Here is a 12763-nt window from a genome sequence, read left to right on the forward strand (position 1 = left end):
TATATAAATTTTATCTATGTACCAATCTTACAATCTTTTTGCCACCTAGGGTCCTTGATCACTGGGAGGAGAAGGTATGATATAGATGTCCCATTTAGGACTGAGCACTAGACAATCTCTTATTCTCCATGCATTAGCTAATAGTGAGTCTCTGTGTTAATCATTATTTTCTGCAAGAAGTTTCTTTGCTGAGAGCTGAGAGATATACTAATCTATGTGCATAACAACATGATTAGGGGTCAGTTTAATACCATGTCTGTTTAGCAGAATAATAGTAGTAGTTCATCCCCTGTAGTTTGTTATCTGTTCAGTCATGGCTTCTTGGCCATGATAACAGTGCAAGGTATGGTCTCCATCTTGTGATTCAGGCCTCAATTCCAATCTGAAAGTTGTTGGTTACTAACTGTTTCACTAAATTTTTTCCCTTTTTCCTCCCTCCTTGGGAGACTCACGCCTGCAACCCTCTGAGGCCCCAGGGCTAACAGACAACATAAGGCAGACTATTTGAATATTGCATAGATTATATGACATTTGGGAGGGGATGACTTACAAAAAAGTGGTTTCTCCCAACCCACTTGCCATTCAAGCCCTGTGCAGTGGGATGTCAGGCCCTTCTCAGCTTCCCTGGTGGCTCCACCCTTAGCTCCAGGAGTTTCCAAAACAGCTGCCACTCCACCCCTCTTCCCAGGGTGCTCCTCATTCTTGCCTCTAACTAGCTTACTCTCTGTAGAGGAATGAGTAATTTTCGGGCTACACTAGCATAACATTCCTGTCACTATTTTACCACTGGGCACATCGTGCAGGCCAGTCATTATTGTAGCTCACAGAGCTCACAGCTAGCTAAAATTGATGAGTACTTTTCCAATAGCATGCATAGCACCTTCCAGCACTATAGAAACTAAGCAGTAGAGATGAGGCTTCAAGGTCAGTACCAGCTTGTTTTCTCCATGCTTATTCTAGAGCTCACATATGTAATGTCTTCAGCAGGAGGGTCTTACCATCAAGTTCAGGAGAGTGACCAAGAGCAATGGCATAGCCAGTATTGTTTGAGGGTCTGTGGGATTCCCCTGATCAACAACTCTTAAAAGGGATCCCATTCTTGGCATTGGACTTTTTATTTGATAACACATCATGTCTGGGAAGGGCATTTCTCCCCATAATATGGTAATTTCACTTAAACATTTTTATATATGTATATGCATATTTTTAAGGAGCCTCTACAGAACTGGTTTCCATTTGACTTTTTCAAAAGGTTTTTAGTATTATTAATCCCTCCCATGACTCCCTCTTCTAACCTGTTTTCCCATTCCCAACCCTATTTTACTTTTTTATTTCTTATTCCCTCCCCCCTTCATATCACTGCATTCTATCTACCCCTTCCATTAAGCTCCTCCTCTCCCTGTCCTTTACTGTTTTCCAGCCATCTCTTGATTTTTCTAATTAAAATACACATATGTAAAGGTTCAAAATTCACATCTATATATGAGAGGGAACGTGATGTTTGTCTTTTTGGTATGGGTTACCACACTCGGGATGATGCTTTCAATTCCATCCATTTACCTCCAAATTTTGTTGTTTTGTAACTGTTAATTAATATTCGATTGTGTAAATCTACCACATTTTCACTATCCATTCACCAGTTGATGGAAATAGATGTTCCATTTCCTGGATATTGTGAATAGAGTAAGAGTGAACTTGCATTATCAGGTATCTCTGTGTTAGAATACAAAGAATCCTTTGAGTATATGCTCAAAGTTGGTATGGCTAGATCTTGTGGTAAGCTGTAGGAGGAAGCACAGCCAGAACAATTAGCACATGCGCACTGCAAATGCGCCAAAACATCCAGCTGAGGTAAACCTGTGTTCTGCCAAAAAACATAGAGACGGCTGACACGAAAATGGCCTGATACAGAGAGCCAATGACCTATCAGTGGGCCAATGGGACACCGGGAGGGGGGATTTAAGGGAGGACCATATCCACAATAAACGAGTCTGCAGCTGCTCGCACTGCCTGCTTCTCACCTGACTCCAGGTGTCTGTGTCCTGACTCCACACTGACTCTACCCCCACCTGGAGGGCCCCAGGACACCCGCAACATCTGGTGCCCAATGTGGGTTCTCCATGCTGGCATGGGCATTGACCTTCCTTGGGTTCAGACTGTCATTGTGGTAGCCGCTTTTCTCTTCTGGACCGTGTTCTTTGCACTTTTCTGCCGGCTGTGCATTGACCGCTCTGGAGATCAGCCTTAGTTTTGCTTTCTCCACCCACCACCGCCTGGGCACCTCTCCCCCACTTTCTTCGGTGTTGCCAGATGCCCCCGCCTGAAGTTTTGGTAAGTCTGCCCCTATGTGTTACATGTGCCTTTGGTTCTCCCATGGGTAATGGTGAGAACCCTCTCCTTCCCTTTTCCCTCGTCCTGTCTGTCAATTAGGGAGGTACACATTTTGCTTTCAGTTCACCCAGCACCTCCACATAAAGGCTGATCCACCCTAGGAGGTGGAACCCAGGAGCGGCCCACGACCACTGCTGGAGACACGGTATGGGCATAGGACTGTGGCCTAATGAACCACGGAAGTTCCCCACTAACCACAAAATGTTCTGGGTCTGACACACTCTCTTGTTTGTCTTAGCTCCCTCCCATCATGGGCAACCTACCCCCTCATTGTAGGGTGCTCCAAATTCGGGCCCTTAAATCGCTCCTAGTCATACAGGGTCTCAAGGTTAAGTCCAACGACCTGGACGCCTTCTGGAACGAGGCTACCATCCTCTCAGGTGACCCCCAAGAACATGTGGGACCATGACCTCTGGATGTGCATTCTTTTCCTTGCTAGGAAGCACAAGGTCTCCTCAGGTGTCATCCCACCTGCCTTATTTGTCCCCATTCTCCTGGCCATCATAGCTAGCCTCAACTCCTCCTCTCTGGAGGATGTGATCTCAGCCCACAATAAACACCGTCAGGAGTAGGCCACTGTCAACTTGCCCATCTCTTCTCCTCCAATGGGACTCAATAATGATTCTGTCCCTGAGTGGAAAATGAGGAGCCTGCTGGCCCTCAGCCAGTCCTACAACCTCTGACCCGCTGCCACTCCTCCCCCTAAATACCCTTGGCAGGAGATAAGCTCCTCACATGACCCTACTGCCCTGGAGCCATCCTGCTATGTCCCCCCTTCAAGTTGCCCACCCACACTTCCCCTATTTCCAGGACTTACTACCCAGCCCCATCTCTGCCTTCCCCATCAATTTGGGTCCTAATGCTGTTAACCAGCCCTGGGTGCCCACCCCCATGGCAGACCTCTCCCTCATTTGTAAGGCTGCCATCTGGATGCCGGTGGTTAATGCTACCCACTTCTATGCTCTTACCCTAATGGCTCATACTGATTTACAACCCCAACCCCAGCTAGCTAAACATGATTTTGGTATTGCTGCTATTGTTGCGGACATATTGGCATCTATTGGTGTGGGCGCTGCTGCTGCTGTGGCATTGACACAGACAGCAACTGTGGTTGAGGCACTGAACCAAGTGGTGTCATGTTCGGCGGAGGCTTTGCACACACAGGATCTTATTAATCAGCCTGTATACCGGGCAGTTCATATCCTACAACAACAAGTTGACCTCTTGGGGGGAGAATTGCAAATTGTGCAAGACATGACTTTACTTGCTTATGAGCTGCGTTTCAAGGCTCTATACCTAACCCTATACCGGGTGGATAATGTGGCTGTTGCCAGGACACAACTTGCCCAGTACATCAAGGGCTCTTGGTCACAATAGGTCCTTAACTACTCCATTCTCCTTCATGACCGAATAATCTAGTTAAATTATACACAGGCTCCTGTATTGAACCTTGATGGTGGTTTCTTCTCCACTGTCTGGAATAACATTAAAAGTCTGTTCTCACCATCCTGGTTATTCACGTATGCCTCCTTGGGAGGAATTCTTTTGGTCCTACTCATCCTTGTCAAGTGTCTCTTTCAGCATGCCCTATGGCAAAAACACATCATCAGAGCCACACTCCAGGTCCTCTTGGCACTTCAACACACAGGCTGCGATCCCCGCAAGGTCCTACAGGTCTGGCTCATGGAAATCCATGAGGCCTCTGTATAATTGCCTTCCCCCATTACCCTGGTGGGCTGATACCCAGGGAGGCCACCCTTCAAGGACCGGTAGTCAATGAGAGGTAAGAACTTGTGTGACAAGTCAACCTAAGACAGGCATGGTCCATAATGCTGGGACCCCCTGAGGTGGGGTTGACAATGCAAGGCTAAGAATGTTGGCTCCCCCTAGAGCTTCACAAAAAGAAAAGGGTGGATATGTAGGCGGAAGCACCGCCTGAACAACCAGCGCATGCATGCTGCAAATGCACCGAAAACATCCGGCTGAGGTAAACCTGTGTTCTGCTGAAAGACTTAGAGACGGCTGACACAAAAATGGCCCCGATACAGAGAGCCAATGAGGAACAGACATGACCTATCAATAGACCAATGGGACACCTGGAGGAGGGATATAAGGGAGCATCATATCCGCAATAAACGAATCTGCAGCTGCTCACACTGCCTGCTTCTCACCTGACTCCCAATGTCTGTGTCGTGACTCCTAGCCAACTCTACCCCTGCCCAGAGGGCCCCAGGACACCTGCAACAGTAAGTCAATTTTTGGCCTTTTGAAGAACTGCCACACTTATTTCCATAAGTGATCACAGCAATTTGCCCTCCCACCGTCCATGAATAGGTGTTCTCCTTTCCTCACATCTTCAGCAACATTTATCATCATGTGTTTCTTTTTTTTTTAAATCTTAACCTTTCTGACTGTGGTAAACTGAAATCTCACAGTAGCTTTAATTTAAATTTTCCTAATGGCTAAACATGCTGGAAGCTTTAAAAAATATTTGTCAGCCATTTTCACTTCACTTTTTGTGACTTCTCTGTTTAGTTCATTGACCCAGTTTTTAATTGGGGTGTTTGTAATATTTATGTTTAGTTTTTTGAGTTCTTTGTATAGTCCAGATACTAATCTGTCAGATGGATGGCTTCTAAAGACCTTTTATCATTCCTGCTGATGCTCCTTTACTCAAATGATGGAATCCTTTGCTATACAAAAGTGTTTTAGTGTCAGGAGGCCCCATTTGTCAATTTTTGGTCTTAATACCTGTGGTACTGGGGACTTGTTCAGAAAGTCCTTTCCTGTTCCTATAAGTTTCAGTATATTCCTTTCTTCGGTATTACTTTAATTCATCTCCCAATATCTCCTTTCCAACAGTATAGTCTTTATTCAGCAGTCAGAGAAATCTTCTTAAAATACAAATAAGAAGGGAGAGTTGACAGGGCTGGAGATAAGAGAGGGGAGAGGGTGAAAATAATCAGGATACATTATACAGATGCACAAAATTGTCAAAGGATAAACTTAAGAATAAACGAAATGGATGGATATGAGCTCACAGCAGCTGTGGTCACATGAAGAAGACCTCTACATATTGGGTTCATCAACATTCTCTTGTGGAGTCAGGGGTGGTTCGGGAATCCATTTTCCCAATCTATAAGCAGTTAATGGTTGCTGGGAGAAGGAGAAATATTTTCTTCAGTGTTGTGGCCATAAATGAAGTACTCATGCTGTTGTAGATAATCCCTGATTCATGCTCCTGTAAGTAACCTTAATGAAACTCACTGGGTGGCACACACCCAAAGATATGAAAGTAGAGGACACTAGTGGGCGTGTGAGGGCAACAAGGGCCAGTGATGGTGGATGAATGTCATCAAAATGTATTATACGTATGTATGAAAATATTATAATGAAACCCATCATTATGTGTATAAAAAACACAAATAAGATGGAACTGTAAAGTGCTTGCCTAGCATGTATGAAGTCCTGGTTTCCTTCACCAGCACCACACAAACCAAGTGTAGTGGCACACACCTATTATCACAGCACTTGGTAGACTGAGGCAGAGGAACTGGAAGTTAAGGCCATCCTCAGTTATATAAATAAGATATTCTAAACCTTTCTATTGACTTCTCCTTTTGTGTAAAAGAAAATGTGAACCCCAGATGGTGACTGGACTCATTCTGCCTTCCCCCTCTCTGCCCCTGCTACATCAGTCGTGTACTTCCCTCAGCACGCAAGGGTTTTCCTGCCTGCTGATTTTTTTGCTTGTATCATCTCCAGTGTCTATGATTAGCTTATCCCCTCAAATCCTTGATATTTTTTTTCTCAAATTTACTTCAAGTGATTTTCTTCCCTATCTAAAAAGCAAACAAAAACTAGCCTCTAGGTATAACCTTTAACTGTACATATGTTGGCCTGATATTTTCACAGAACTACTCACCACCTGACATTTATTTATATCTCTGCTTTTTTATGTCAGTCTTTCTCTCTCACTAAACTGTATTTAACAAAACTACATGCAAGTAAATAGCATTTACAAAGTGTGTCAGTGGAGCTGTTAGTGTCAAAGCCTAGGTCCTGACAGATCTAACAAGCTAAATTCAGCCACCAGTCCTCAACAGACCAGTTAAAGAGGCAATAGTAATAGTGAAAAACAGAAAGGGTTGATTTGTTTAAAGCAGCCACATTATGAAAAGGAAGAACTAAAGAAATACAGTGAACTACCCTCCCCATGTCTGCAATAATGTTAGGTTTAAAATTAAACAGAGGGCAAGAGGTATGTATAACTAAGCAGTCTTTATCAAGGAGTGGTCCTGCCCATCAATGACCCATCATCAAGCTTTCAGCCTCGTCTTGCAAGGCAATCTGGCAAGCCCTCATAAACATACAAAATTTCTTTCCTGCAGACAAGGTCCCTCTCTGGATGGCATCAGGCTTCATCATTTTCCATCATTATTATGAAGATAGAAGAGGAAATTCTAATTTCTTGAGGTCCATTGTCTCAATGGTCAGATCACTGAAGGAAAAGTTGTAGCTTCATTCTTTAGACTATCTTGGCTCTTGCCAGGACAATTACAAAGTTTTCATTTATCTTGTTTATTGCTTCATCTCAGGTATATGGAGCAATTATTTACATATAATACGGCTCAATAATATCATAAAGTATTTAATGATGCTACTATATGTCTGTGTAGAACAGGTGCCCAATAGATGCATGCCAATGGAAGTTTCCCACCCCCTTAGCCTATTAAACATTATCTAACAGGGGCTGGAGTGATTGCTCAGTGGTTAGGAACACTACACTGGTTGCTCTTGCAGTGGACCCAGGATCAAATCCCAGAACCCACATGGTAGCTAACAGCTGTACACTGTATGTAAATCCAGTTCCAGGGGATCTGATGCCCTCTTCTGACCTATGCTGGCATTGCAGGGCACAGGCACACATACACACATGCAGGTAATACACTCATACACATAAAATAATAATAAAAATAAATAAAAATTTTTTAAAGTTACCTAACACTTCCTTCTGATTAAAAATTTAAAGTTACCTAACGTAAACACTCACTACCTCAAGAGAAATTAAGCACATTTCTTAGACTTTGCCATTTTAGCTGTTATAATTTGTGGAATTGCTTCTTCTTTTCTAAAGACAGCAGAGAACCATGAGTTGATTTCCATTTTGGTTTCATTGTAGAAGTGGAATTTTCCCAGGAACACAACTGGTAGACGAGGAGCTTTGGCTGCTACAGGACATGTTTCAGGTCATAGACCTGGTGAACTTCACCTGGACACAGTGGAGAAGCACGTGAGGAGGTGAAGGAAGAGTGATTCATAAGTCACACACAAGTGGGAAGAACAAGCATCCAACACACTGACATCAGTAAAATACTTTGGCAGGTTGCCATTTTAAGTGGTTCCCCCGGAACACAAAGAGCTGGTAGAATCAATGTGGTAAATCAAACCACATCAATATTTACTGAATAAATGTTTTTCAAAAAAACTCTTTGCTCATTGAGCCCATCAAGCATTAAGATATAACACACCATAAAAATGAAATAAATTAGCCAAAGTGAAAATGTAGCACCTGTATTTTCTTACAGCTATATGAAGAAATAAACTGTCTAGCTTGTGAAGGAATCAAGCCAAAATTGTGAATATCATCTAATAAACTAGAGCCTGTGGAGAATTTTTGAAATTGTTTGTAAACTTTTTATTTCATTGATTCAGGAACAATGAAATGTTACTACTTTTCTGTGCTAAAACACATTTCATTCTACTGTAGGGAAGTACTGTAGGGACGAGATCCTCTGGAAAATCACGATGAATTTTTGAGGTGGTTTCCTTTTTCTTAGATCATTTTTTATTATTTTTTTGATTATTGTATGTTTGAATGTTTGTGCATCTCTATCTTTCTGTATGTGCACACAGATGTGAGAGGAGGTGCCTGCGGAGGAAAGAAGGTATCAGATCCCCTAGAGCTGGAATTACAGGCTATTTTAAGCCTCCTGATGTGGGTGCTAATAACTGAACTCGGGTCCTCTGAAAGATCAGGAAGTGCCCTTAATTAGCTGCCAAGTCATATCTCCAGCCCCACAGATGGTTTATCAAAGAGGTAGTTTGTGTCAAATACAAATGTAATTTGAGTGACAAATGATTAAATATGACATGAGAAGGTAGGCCAACATTAAACACTGAAAACATAAATTATAAACTGCTAAACTTCTTGTTTTAAATTTAATGTTGTATCTCAGATAGAGTTCAACTCACATAAATTCAGGCAGTCCTAATATAATCAAATATCAAGAATCCTAATTGAAGTTAGTTCTGAGAATTCATTAAACTCCAAATACTGAGAGAAGCAATGACAGAAGTTTCTGGATGATGATAATGCTGCACAGCTGATTCACACTCAGCGGTTCTATGTGCTCGACACTGCTTTCACAAACCATATGCCTCTTGACATTCATAAGGCACAGACAAGGGAAAGGACAGATCATAGTTTCTCCCTCTTATAGCCCAAAATACACAACTCATGTTCATTCAGTTGTTTTCCAACACTGGCCATCATTATTATTGCCAAGGATGGAACTACTATTGCTGAGGAAGGGACTGCATGTTTCTTATCTTCTAGAATTTGTAGGCTTTTGTGATAATGGGATCTAATATTGATACTCATTGTTGGCTCAGATCCTACTTTTGCAGCAGTTCATGCATATGCTTGTGTGTGTGTATGTGTGTGTGTGTGTGTGTGTGTGTGAGAGAGACAGAGAGACAGACAGACAGAGAAAGACAGATAGACACACTCACATAATGTTGCAAAAGAATGTGGACTGGAAAAAGCTATATCAAGATTAACATAAAGGAAACCAACCGGCAGAGAAAGACTGTAAACCCGTTCCCACTTGGGCTTCATACAACAAATGCAGCATGTTCAAGCCAGTTTGCCAAGAAAGACTGGCAGCCCTTTCTCACATAGGTATCATGTGACAAACAGCATGAGCAAGAAAAGCCTGAGCTATACAAACATGGGAGAGGTAGGTGCTTTGCAAATTTATTATAAAGGGTCATGGGCCTCCTGGCCCAGGGCTTTGGGGTCTTTTCCCTCAGCTCACTAGCCTACTCCCATTCTGGGGGTGCTTTCTTTTTCCTAATAAAATGTGTCTATTAATTTGTCCTAGTGCAGTCCTTTGTCTTTGGACATAAGCACCTAGAATCATGTGTTCTCTGAACTCATACACATGCCTATAATTAATATTATATATTTGACAGCACTCATGTACTAATCAAGGTTTAAAACTTTGTGATGCCAAGAAAACAAGAAAAATAAAACATCCTCAGTCAGCAGGACTATATTCTTCTAAGGCAATAGGCATCAAATAAGTTATCATTGTACCCACCATCCTACTGCTAAATTAAAACATTTGGTGCACTTAATGTACATGTGGGTATATGTGTATGCATATATATATATAATATATATATTTACACACATACACATATTTTAGAAAATTCTAAGTTTAACTTCCACTAGCAGTGTGTCAAGGGAGAATTTCAAAACATCACCACGTCTCCTTCAATATGTTCTTCTGTGCATTGAGCATAATAATTTACATAGTTGTTCCAAAAATGCACATTTTGTGCTATACAAAATATATTTTGTGGTATTCTGGGTACCTACCAATCTTTCAGAAAATTATCCTTACTAGTAACCAATTTACTGTGCTTATGATGAAACCTTATGCTTTGTCTTGGTTTGCTTTCTGTTGCTATGATAAAACACTGATCAACAGTAACTTAGGAGAACAAAAAAGGTTTATTTGGCTGACAATACTCCATCAGTGATTGAAGCCAAGGCAGGAGCCTGGAGGCAGGAACTGAAGCAGAGACTGTGGAAGAACGCTGCTTACTGGTTTGGTTCCCCTGGCTTGCTCATATACCTTTCATGTACAGCCCAGGCCTATCTGTTTGGAAACAGCATTGTCCACAGTGCGTTGGGCCCTCCTACATCAATTAGCAATAAAAAAAAAAAATGCCTCACATACAAGGCTACAGGCCACTTTGCTCTGGGAAATTCTTCAGCTGAGGTTCCTTCTTCTAAGATTCTAAGTTTCTGTCTAGTTGACAACTGAAACTGTGGTACTCTAATATAATTGGGGTGGGTTTAACATAATATGTACAAAAAGGTGTGGAGGAAAACATACATTTATTCAAATGCAAATTTTATTTTATATGAATTCCTCACTGAACTTTGCTTAATAAAAATCCAATAAATCACCAGAAAGCAATTAAATTACTTAAATTAAATTGAAACTCTAAGTAAATCTATTTAACATGTTGAGTGAATTTCCTTTTTTCATGTTAGATATGTTCTGTAATGTTACTACAAGGCCATTACTTTGAAAGGAAATGCAAGTCAGGTCCTTTTTGTCATCTGATCAATATATAATCTTGTTCTATACGGTTTTCTCTTTAAAGAGTTAATACATATAACCCATAGCTAACAGTCATGTCTGGAATGAACTGATCTAACAGGTGTCTCTGCCCCAGGACACACCACAGATGTCATGTAGTCAGGAACACTGGCACAACTCAACACTGTGCTTAGGGGTCATCTTTAATGCAAATCACCAACAAAAAAGCAAAGTAATGTGACTTTCACTAAATCTACTCCAAAAGCAGTGTGAATGGCAGAGCCTAGCTGGACTCATCCTGCAGTGGGAAGGCAGAGATCAGGTCACACGAAGATTTTACCAATTTGTGTACCCTTGAATGACCATAAAAACACAGACTGTTGATGTCTGTCAAGGAGGACAATTTCATATATACTCACTGTATGGAATCATGAGCACTGTTGTGTTTGTGTATTACTGTTTTTCTCTAAGTGAAGCTTAGGGAAAGTTAAAAAATGTTTACACTGAATGGCTGGAGAGTTCTTGTTCCCACAGGGTACTCTCTAAACCTGCAGTGCTACATAAAAAGAGTATATATAAAAACTAGCTTTTACTGTATTTTCAACTGTGGTTCTCTAAGCTTTTGACAGGAGTGGCTTTTAAAAATCTATAATAAAATATTTAAAGACCCTGGAAAATAAGAAAGTTTATATTTTGAAAACATAAGCCAAACAAATTTTATGTTAAAAATATGAGTCCTTGTGTTTACTCATTCTTATGTATGTCAATTATGGTTATGTGTGATCAAACTTTTTAGGGCTGGGATGTGGGACATGCTCACTATGCATGAAGCTTTGCAATACACCCTAGCACCACACACATGTATGTATGTGTGTATGTATGTATGTATGTATGTATGCATATTTGACCATCTTGATTTATGAGATTTATTCATAATTCTACACTTAATAAAATGTCTCAGCTTATTATTTCAATGTGGCAGGATGATCCAGGATAAATTATAATTATTTAGGTTTTTGAAAATTCTCTAACAACATTTTAAACTTTAACAATACTCAAACATTTAAAAATGTGGCATGGTGTTATACACCTGCAATCCCAGCACTTGGGGGGTAGAGGCAAGGGGATCATGAGGGTTAATATGGGCTAAATGAGACTCTGTATCACAAAATAATGAATCAAACTAACAACATTTTAGCATAGAGAGGAAAAAATAGAATTACTGTCTCTTAAGATAGTTTTGATACTTATAATTGATAATTTCTACAAAACTGAATACATGCAAGTTTCAGATACACATCCCTCTTCAAAGTCTAGATATGTTGGCTTACCTAACAATTAGCTTAAAATTCTGAGTTGCCTTTCCTATTCTTGAATTATTTTCTTATGTCCTTCTTTAAGCAGTTGTTTCATTTTTATTTCCTGCCTTTCTGTCTTTACTTTTTCTAATTAAATAAATACCTTCTAACAAGGTCTTGCAAGTACATGACTTCAATGAATAAATGAATGTGTTACTCTTTAATGAATGAATGGGCAAATAAAAGAAACTTTCCTAGTCAGGTGTGGTGACTGATGCCTTTAACCCCATCACTTGGGAAGCAGAGGCAAGAGGATCTCTGTGAGATGGAGGCCAGCCTAGTATACATAGAGAATTCCAGTTTAGCTAGGGCTACAGGGAGACCCTGTCTCAAAAAAAAAAAAAACCTTTCTAGAATCATATAAAAAATCTAACCATGTTCATATGTGCTAGCAAGTGTCTGTGCATTCCCAGGTTTTTGCTTAGCAATTCCTTAAAATCCAAAATTGATAGCCTGTCAGTGTTCGGTGATGCATACTTGTCCCAAAACCGTAGAGGTAGAGGAGTTGAAAGTAATTCTTAACTACATAGTAATTTTGAGGCCAAGCTATGCTTGGCTATATGATACCTTGTCTAAAAATACCAAAATCAAGCAAACATTATATATATACATATG

This window comes from Nannospalax galili, unplaced genomic scaffold (assembly GCF_000622305.1).
Source record: "Nannospalax galili isolate Female #2095 unplaced genomic scaffold, S.galili_v1.0 scaffold243, whole genome shotgun sequence".
In the NCBI taxonomy this organism is placed as follows: Eukaryota; Metazoa; Chordata; class Mammalia; order Rodentia; family Spalacidae; genus Nannospalax; species Nannospalax galili.